This window comes from Lithobates pipiens, unplaced genomic scaffold, assembly GCF_037356315.1.
Source record: "Lithobates pipiens isolate NorthernLeopardFrog02 unplaced genomic scaffold, aLitPip1_a1.2 Scaffold_16, whole genome shotgun sequence".
Taxonomy (NCBI): domain Eukaryota; kingdom Metazoa; phylum Chordata; class Amphibia; order Anura; family Ranidae; genus Lithobates; species Lithobates pipiens.
In genome coordinates, this window is record NW_027507748.1 from 493,433,902 (window position 1) to 493,444,386 (window position 10,485).

A 10,485-nucleotide genomic window follows, 5' to 3' on the forward strand; every position below is an offset into this window, starting at 1 on the left:
TCTGTATATATATTATATACTAGTACTCGTTTGAACAGAAACAGGTGGACTGGTGATAGCGATCACAGTGATGATGATCAGACAGGTAACACAAGTCTAATAGATCCCCACACAACACAGGCAGCCTCTGAGGCTATAGCAGCAACACTAGAATCACTAAGCTTCTCACACTAACACTATAGCATCAGATTTTTAGGAAAAAGCTAAGTTCAACTGTAGCTTGCTTCACTATTGTTCTGCTGCTGTGCTTATGCTTGATTGCTGAATGATTCAGGAACACAAACGGACTAGCTAAGATTGACTGTCTTCTGAAATAATTCAGTGCGTCTGTCTCTCTCTGCTAGCAAATCGTAAGTGAATGTAAGTTGGCTGTACACGTGTTCTGTTAGTTTACTGCTCCTCCTCTCTGGTTACAATCAGCCAATAACATTCATCATCATCATTATTTTTTTTTTATTTTACTTCCCCCACCCAATTCCAGTATCGTTTCTCTCTGTCGATTCTGTTCTCTCTATGTCGAATATTTACTCTCTGTCGAAGCTTTTCTATATAATAGGACTAATAGAGGTAAACGAAACTTAGGCACATTCGAATCTCCTAAGGTAATAGAGGTAAACGAAACTTAGGCACATTCGACCACAGGTTCAATAGACAACATATGGAGTCACGTCGAATCTCCTAAGGTAATAGAGGTAAACGAAACTTAGGCACATTCGACTACAGGTTCAATAGACATATGGAGTCACGTCGAATCTCCTAAGGTAATAGAGGTAAACGAAACTTAGGCACATTCGACCACAGGTTCAATAGACATATGGAGTCACGTCGAATCTCCTATTCAGTATCGAACGGTCACTTCGAATCTCCTATTCTATATCGAACTGTTGTAACAACGAAAACGAAAAAAAGCATTTGTTAATGTCGGATCTTTCGTTTTTCGGAATCTGCACTTTCGTTATCGTTTGTCAAAACGAAAACGAAAATACCTGAAATTCGGACGAAAATGCATTCGGACGAAAACGAATGCACATGTCTACTATTTCTAAACATTCCTGTGTACTCTAGCTTTAGCTCTTTGGGTTATCCACCATGCTCCTGACTTTTCCTCCAACTAGTGCCAGAAACATCCAAATATTCAATGTTTCACCATAAGAACCATGTTAACCATTACAACTTAAGCTTACAGTTTAAGAAATTACATACAGAGTTTTATTTTCTAAGCAGATGTACCATTTGGTAACTCAAGGGGTATGCATACTGTACCTCTGATTTAACAACTTTAGTACATACAAAAGGTATATACAAAAAATATAGAGCCATATATCAACATGTATATGAGTCTTGTAGAGCATTCAAAAGCCAAGTATAAAAATAGTTCTGTAATGCTAGTAAATTACAGAGGTTGTCTTTTTTTAATAGAAAGTACAGTATTCATCTTGGAAGACAATCAAGAAATTAAAAATCCATGATTTATGCCTTCCGCAGAGGAATTTAAATCTTCCCATAAGCATGTATTTTGAAACTGTTAAAATGAAGGTGTAATTGCCAGGAATATCAGTGAATTAAAGTGACCCTTAATAGAAGCTTGCTATCGTGATCAAAGTGCAGCTGTGATTTGTTCCTATAATATTTTATAACAATGACACATTTCTATTTACTTATAATAAATGTGGGCATTCCACCTATACCGCATTTCCATGTAATGGAAAATGTATTGATAATATGGCTTTTTATACACTTTAAAAAAATGTAACTAACTATTCAATTACATTTTCAAATAGTGAGCCATAGTTTGCCAATTCTAATATGATTTTCATTTCCCTAGTTCACCTGATGTGGCAAAAATGTGACATTTTTCAAGACAATGATCATGAGATGACATGTATTGGAAAAATAAAATTGTTACAGTCAGTTACTTTCTTCTTTTAAAATGGTTAAGTCGAAAATGCTTACTGATCTGGAACTTGATTCCCCAATAGAGAGTCCTCAAGTTGTTATCATTGATTGAAGTTATCTAAAATGAAGCTATAGATTTTTAAATCTCTTTTCATTTAAACAAAAAATACATAAAATATTATAAGAAAGTGGCAGAAAAATATACGTTGGACAGGGAAAAAAGGAAAGTAATCAAGAAAGCGAATTTGCAAAGGTTGATATTTGTCCAAATTTTCAACATTCTGTATGTACAATGATACTGCAGAGATGTATTTCCATCCTCAAATTGGTGTTCAGTGGTCCACTTAAAGGATAGATTGAACCAATGTGAGAGTATATAAGAATGTCACAAAGCACATTATATCATTGCATATTACAATAGAAAATATTCAGGACCAGTCTGTGCTATTTCAGTTGATGGTGGGGAGTAGAATCTAGAAATGCTACGGAGGTGTTGAATGGCATAGAGGATGTACTGTAAGTCAACATGTGAACACATTTGTGCTTTCTTTTGATTGGAAGGTAGATACACAAGTGTACTTGTGTGCATATGGGTATGACATTAATTGAGTTGTGTAATAGAACATGTAACTAATCTTGCTTTTGTGTCAGGGTTTTTCACTGTTAACACCAGATAGTATTTAATCTAATTAGAAAAGGCTCAGCCAGTCTTTTTGTTTTAGGCTCATAAAAAGTCTTACCTGCTATGAATTTTAAATTAAAGGTTTCTATTGAGTCTTTTATTCATGTTATGGTAAACAAACCCTTAGCCTAATTAAATTCAGCATGTGTTTAAAAGGCATATCTTTGAGGGCAGAAAAGAAGGGAAAAGACATGGAAGAACAATGAAGTTGACTCACTTACTCCTTAGATGGCTATTTATTAAAAGAATGAACAAAAACATGAAAACTGTGTATATATATATATATATATATATATATATATATATATATATATATATATATATATATACCTATATATATATATATATATATATATATATATATATATATATATATATATATATATATATATATACCTATATATATATATATATATATATATATATATATACACTACTTTTTTACTTTTTAGTAGCTTGTGTGCAGAGTATTTGAGCTGTTAGTGTTTTTCTTCTTTCATTTCTTAATTTTTTAATATCAATCCCAACTCTGTAGCACGTTGCCTTAAACACTAGAGCTCCGGAAGGTTTTACCCCCTTCATGATCAGAGCATTTTTTGCTATTCAACACTTCAAAATGGCAATTATGCATTCATGCAACATTGTATGTAAATTAAATGTATATATCTTTTTTCCCCACAAATAGAGCTGTTTTTTTTGGTGTTAGTTGATCACCACTGGGTTTTTTATTTTTTATGATATAACTGAAAATATATCAAATATTTTGGAAAAAAGAAAACAATATTTTCTACTTTCTATTATAAAACATATCCAATAAAAAATAAAAAAAATATGTATCTGAGTTTACCTGCATCTTGCAAACTTTGTATTCTTGTAATATCAAGTGTGACAGAGCGAGGCTCTGCCCTTATGAAATTGGAGGAAAAAGAGACACAGACACAGAGTTTGCATATCTGCGGACTGCAAGACTACAGAGTGTAGCGTTTAATGTGTTTCAATGTTTTTATTGATTATTATTGATAAAACAAATATTGCATGTTACATACACATAGTAAAAGAGTGTAGCGTTTAAATGGAGAAAACTGCTCTGTCAGTTTTCTCCAGGTTTTGCTAGTTTTGAATGGGATTCTGTAGTTTGGAGATCCCTGAGAGTCATGGGTGGGACGGGATCTCCAACCCTGTGTCCGGGTCTTGAGGATAGCGAGCAGGGTGTGTGCCCAGCTGCACACAGCCCATATAATGAAGGGCTGTTGGGAGTAGAGTGTGGAGGATGGTGGAGTGTGAGCAGCTTGCTGCTGCTTGAAGACAAGCCTGTGTTTGGAGAGTGGTCTGCCCTGTGGGAGACTGTAGTCTGTGTAAGGGACTGGAAAAGGCTGACAGCCTTGAGAGTCAGGAAGACTAAGGAAGTCGGTGAGTCCAGGGGGCTGGAAAGAATTGATAAATCTGTTGGGAGCAAGCAGAGGAACTGCTGACAATTGAGAGCCAGGTGGCTTGGTATGTTTTCATTTGTGTGCTGAATGAAGTTAAACCCCTGCGTGGGATTCCTGGATGGACTATTGTTTTGTTTTTCCTTTAATAAACATGGGTTACCAGGCCCTTAACTATAAATGCCTGCCTGATGTGGACTGAAAATGCATCTAACCACTTGAGCTAAACACCCCAATGTCACAAGTGGTGCTCAAATGTGGGTATGTAGATGGTGGAATCCGGGTACTTGCTCCATGGTGAGTTGCATCAGGAACTACTGCTAGCTGTGTGTGGCAGCCAGGCGAACAGCATTGCACATAGGTATTTGATGTACTGTGTTGCATGCAGGTTATGTACCTGTGAAAGAAGAATCAAACATCATATTTTTTTTTCCTCTGCTGAGAATTGTTACAAGCTGCTGTGTGCAAGACCGCAAGGATGGGGCGGTCAAAGCAAAAAAAGGAAGCAATCCTTGCTAAAGCCAGGGAGCGGCTATTGTGGCTAGAGGGTATTTCACCACATACACCAGAGAATTGGTCTGAGTGTGACACCGCTGTGACCCTGGGTAAATTGATCATGTCACCCCCAGTTAAAGGGGAAGTGAAAGAGGATGTTGTCCCTGGCAGCCTGAGCCTAAAGGTGCCACAGCATGAGGCAAGGAGGCCTCTGCGCTGCATGCATTGTAGTGAATGGGGACATGCTGTTGCCCATTGCCCCTTGTCACATGAATGTTTGTGGAATAACCAAGCTGGACGGGAGCTTTATGAATTGTGGAACTCATCTACTAATGATTGTGATCAGCTGTGTCCTCAGAAGTGGTATCCCATGGCAACGAGTGAGAGCCAGTCATGGAGGAGATGCCAAGAAGTGAGCTCAGCGTGGCCTGAGAAGATGTCTCCACCTTGTAGGGCCAGTAAAAAGGGGCCAGTGACGTGTGAGACAGTGAATGAATGGTTCAAGCGTAATCACAAAGAGTGGGGTGCAGTGCAAGGGGCTCAGATCTTGGCCTCTGACTATATGCAACCCATGCTGCCTACAGAGGAGGTGGGAGACTTCCTTGTAAGATTTGAAAAAGTTGCTGTAAAGAGAAAATGGCCTAGGAACCGGTGGCCAAAACTGCTGCAAACCTTATTGCGGATAGAGTTCTGGTCGGTTTACCATTTGATGGATGGGGACCAGGATGACTACCGCAAGTTTAAAGAGGAAATCCTTCTTAGAGGAGAGTTCCATCGTATCATGGGCCACCAGCAATGCTCCAGGATGGGAGAAGTGTCACCGGAAGACCTAGGTTTTGGAAATCCAGAGAAATGCAAGGTTTTGTGTCATGGCCGCTTAGGGAAAGGGGTCAGCCCAGAAAGGAGAGCACATCAGCCTGAATCATGCATGAGGTATAGCCAACCAGATTTGGAGTGCAAGTCTGCAGTTACCCCTAGCAACCGGGATCTTGTGTTAACCAGAAGGAGGAGCTACAGTGGAGATGTGGAGCGGCGTCCCACTAAAGATATGTGCAGAAATGTACCATGCCTGGAATGTGGTTAACTGGGGCATGGAATTTTTTCTTGTCCCAGGTTATGGAACATGCCTGGAGATGTGGTTACTGGGCAGAAGTCTTTGTCCGCAAGCCCAGATTTTTGTGCAGACATGTTCAGTCACCTCTGGCAACAGTGAGGAAGTACCTGTTGTGCCTGCAGGGGGTGCTAAGGAGTCAGAAGTGGCTGCTGCAGTTTTGTTCCATGGCCACCAGGGAGAGTTGGCCAGTAAAAGTGTGATAAAGAATAGACAACGTACTCAAATGAAGCCAGAGCTACCTGCTACAGATTATGGTAAGACTGTTTCAGTTTATGATGCTGAACCCAGTGAAGTAGGAGTATGTTTAGTGGGGAGATCCGCAGTACAAATGGACATAGACTTGCTGCAGTGTGCTACTCAGAGCAATGGGGAGGCGCAGCGTAATGCCCAACTAGCCGCAGGGCTAAATACTGAAAAGGACATGGGGACTCTGCATGTGCCTGCTAGGATCCAGCAGATGGCTGGGAAAAATGAGCTAGGGGGTGTCCAAAACAGTGCTGGTACCATGTTCCCTAGTGACAGCTGCTGCAGGGTTGCCCAGGGAAACTTCCAAGAAGCCCACAGTGATGGAGCCGAGAGGTTTCCAGGTCAGCTATGGAGCTGCCCAAGTAGGTAAGAGTGCTCCTTTACAGAGAATGGGTGCTGTGAGGAGTCACTCAGATATTGTGGTGGCTCATAGACAACCCACAAAAGCAGTAGCTATGTCTCCATGTAATGAGAATATTGATGGTCATGCCGACAATAGTGTTGGCCAATGTGATGTTATTGGTAAGGTTATGACTGAGTCACAAAGTGAGAGAGTGTGTGGGCACAGCCCCACAACCCTACGTGTAGCCCAGTGGGCAAGGGGTTAATTCAGCCTGCAAAAGCTGAGTGTACAAAGCTGGCTGTGTCTGTAGTGCCACCAGAAAAAGGTGTTCAAAATGGTGTGTTGCACCAAGCTTTAGGTGACGAAGTATCACCCCAATGCAACATTGGTAAAAGTGTGGTGTCACAAAATGATGTATATAGAAGGGATGAATGTGCAGTTGAAGCTATTGAATCCCAGGTTTCTGTGCGGCCTTCTACAGCAGGTGATGCAATGCTGTGGAACGTCCATGAGGTAACCACAATGGACTGGGACAGCTGGGCCAAACAATTGCTAGCTATGCTGGGTAAGGCTAGCTTAAGTAACAAGGGTGTGGACACAACTGCTATGCCAGACAGGGGGATCGCAGAGCCGCCGGTGGTTGAGGGCCTCTTGGTCCCTGCAAAGGTTGCTGCCCTCCAGTCTGAAGAAACAGTTCAGGGCACTGGCATCACAGATGTGTTGTCCACAGCCCCAGAGCTAAATAATGTTGAGTATCAAAGTGATAGTGTGACTTGTAATGACCTGCAGCGGTTCACTAACACAGGTGCAGAAGAGATAAGTGGGAGACTTGTGTCTGACAGTGCTCCAGGGGAGCAACAGGCTGTGATGATGGGTACCTCCAAGGAGGATGGGGTCTCTTCAAATGTCTCACCCTCTCAACCTGCAGTCGATGAGCCCCTCCATGTCTTGGACAGGGTAAAAGACCCTAGAAAGTTCTGGTGTTTAGATATGGGATGTTTAGAGATGACAGAAACCTTACTGGAAATGCTGGAGTTGGTAAAAATGAACTTACTGTATACTTGGGTATCTCCACCGCAGTTGGACCAGGTGGTGCTGCGTAGCACCAATGGGTGGAGCCAGGTGGTACAGGTGGTGCTGGGAAACCTTGACCAAGAGTGGAATTGGTGGGACCAATGGTTAACCATTTGGCACAGGATCTCCAGATTCTCTGTGAGCGTACTTCTAGTTATTGATTGGTATGGAAGGCACGTGGGAGAACTGCTTGAGATATCAGAGGTCTCTCCGCCTGATGCGATGACTAGAAACATCTCCGCTGGTGTGGTCCGAGGTGCGGCTGAGCAGTGGTCAGTAGAGGGCGCAGATACTGCCTTACCCGCTAGGCCTCATGAGAAGGAAGGGCCCAGAATGGACTCAGCAGTCGCGGAGATGCTTTCTGTCACTGGCCCAGAGGTACAAGTTAAGGTGCCCGGAGACGCTGTGGGAGAAAGTGTTAATATTGGTTGCCATAACAATGTAATGTGTACACCTGAAAAAAATGGTTTATGCTTGGTTCAGGGTAGTTTGTTAGAACAGGTACCCATGGAGTGTTGGACAATGGGTGAGGTGGAGCTGTGCTATGGTCCGGTCGGATGTAGTCCCTCCTCAGGTCTTCTTCTAACAAACACTGAGTTGGAAAGCACTGATGATATGGAAAGCTGTGATCTGTTAAGAGTTCGTTCTGCAAACAATGATTTGGTTGCAGTGGGTAACAAGAGAAACTGTTTTGAACCTGAAATACCGATGGTGAAGGGCAAAATGGGTATTTGTAAGTTGAAAAGAGGGCTCAAGGAAGGCAGAGTTCCCCCAAGAAAAGTGAATAAGCCCAGGGACCCCAAAAGAAGAGGAAGGCTGAGTATAGGACAATATAGGAACCTGTTAAGATCCAGGGGGGAATGTTCCTGGAAGCGCACACGGAAAAAGGGTTGGGCCTACGTGGCTGACAGCCAGCACAGAGGTGTACCAACCATCATGATGGGTGCTGGTGTTCCTCCCTCCGGATCGAAACAAAGGGGGGAGGGGGATATGTGACAGAGCGAGGCTCTGCCCTTATGAAATTGGAGGAAAAAGAGACACAGACACAGAGTTTGCATATCTGCGGACTGCAAGACTACAGAGTGTAGAGTTTAAATGGAGAAAACTGCTCTGTCCTTTTTCTCCAGGTTTTGCTAGTTTTGAATGGGATTCTGTAGTTTGGAGATCCCTGAGAGTCATGGGTGGGACGGGATCTCCAACCCTGTGTCCGGGTCTTGAGGATAGCGAGCAGGGTGTGTGCCCAGCTGCACACAGCCCATATAACGAAGGGCTGTTGGGAGTAGAGTGTGGAGGATGGTGGCGTGTGAGCAGCTTGCTGCTGCTTGAAGACAAGCCTGTGTTTGGAGAGTGGTCTGCCCTGTGGGAGACTGTAAAAAAAGTCTGACAGCCTTGAGAGTCAGGAAGACTAAGGAAGTCGGTGAGTCCAGGGGGCTGGAAAGAATTGATAAATCTGTTGGGAGCAAGCAGAGGAACTGCTGACAATTGAGAGCCAGGTGGCTTGGTATGTTTTCATTTGTGTGCTGAATGAAGTTAAACCCCTGCGTGGAATTCCTGGATGGACTATTGTTTTGTTTTTCCTTTAATAAAGTGGGCTACCAGGCCCTTAACTATAAATGCCTGCCTGATGTGGACTGAAAATGCATCTAACCACTTGAGCTAAACACCCCAATGTCACAAGGTAAGATGTATCTAATTTTAGCTGCAACTTTCAAACAATGTATTCTTGCTATATCTATGTAAGCATACTTTGTTCTGCTTAACTTGAAAACTAATAAAAATGAAGCTGGAAAAAAAATGTCTTCATAAATTTAGGTCTAGATGTATTCTGTTAGATGTCTTTGGTAAAAAAAAAAATAGAAAAATCCCAATAATTGTATGTAAACCACTTAAAGCGATGGCCCACCCTAAAAAAAAAAAAAAAAAAAAAAAAAAAAATTGCATCAATATTCTTAAAAAAACTAAAATTTGGAAAAAAAAATATTAACTTACCTGAAACTGCTATTGCTAGGCAGTCTTCCTAATCTGCCTCTTCCTATTCCGTGGTGCTTCCTACTCTTCAGCGAGCGGCCCCATTGCCTTCTGGGACATGTGTGTGTCCCAGAAAACAATGGGGCCATTCACAAAGTGCTGTGCGACTCACGCATGCGCAGTAGGAAACAGGCAGCTCCACTGCCCATTTCCTTTCATTAAGATGGAGGCGCTGACAGCCGATCCAATGGTCAGATCGGTCTCGGTGGGCCAACATCGCAGGCTCACTGGACAGGTAACTGTCCTTATTAAAAGTCAGCAGCTACAGTGTTTTAAAAACAACAATTTCAGCTGGCCCACCACTTTAAAGATCGAGCCTCTTTCTGAGATTTGTTGTTTACAAGTTAAAAACTGTTTTTTTGCTAGAAAATTACTTAGAACCCCAAACATTATATATATATATTTCTAACACCCTAGAGAATAAAATGGCGGTCATTACAATACTTTCTATCACACTTTATTTGTGCATCAGTCTTACAAGCGCACTTTTTTTGGAAAAAATAAACTAATTTTAAAGGCTTATGTAGCACTAACCCCCAAAGGAGCTGCTGGTTATTTTTGGGCTTACCGTTACCTTTTGTTCTCCTGGTGGCACTTCTAGGGGATGTCCCGTGGTAAATAGCCCAGTAACTTGAGACTGAGAACAGATCCACTTGAATGGATTTTATTTGCAAAACTTAGTCAATTGAACAGTCTTTCAACTTGGGATCAGAGGGTTGGAAAGGAAGTTCAGGTACTCTTAGCCCTTGTACACACAGTCGGACATTCCGATGAAAAATGTCCGATCGGACCGTGTTGTCAGATAATCGGACCGTGTGTGGGCTCCATCGGACTGTTTGCATTGGAATATCTGACCAACAAAATTTTAGAGCTGGGCTATAGAATTTTCCGACAACATGATCCGATCGGACAAAGTGCCACGCATGCTCAGATCAAATTACGAGGCCAAACCTATTGGCTACTAGCCTGAACGTAGTCTCGTCATAACGAAATTACGTCATCACGTTCTGAACGATCTGATTTTCTGACAACTTTGTCCGACCATGTGTATGCAACACCAGTTTCGGACAAAATCCGTCGGACAAAATCTGTCGGACCTTGTGTACAAGGGCTTAGTGTCAAAGTCAAAAATGTTGAAGAACTTGCTTACTTTGACTGCATCCAGAGAATAGCCATTTGC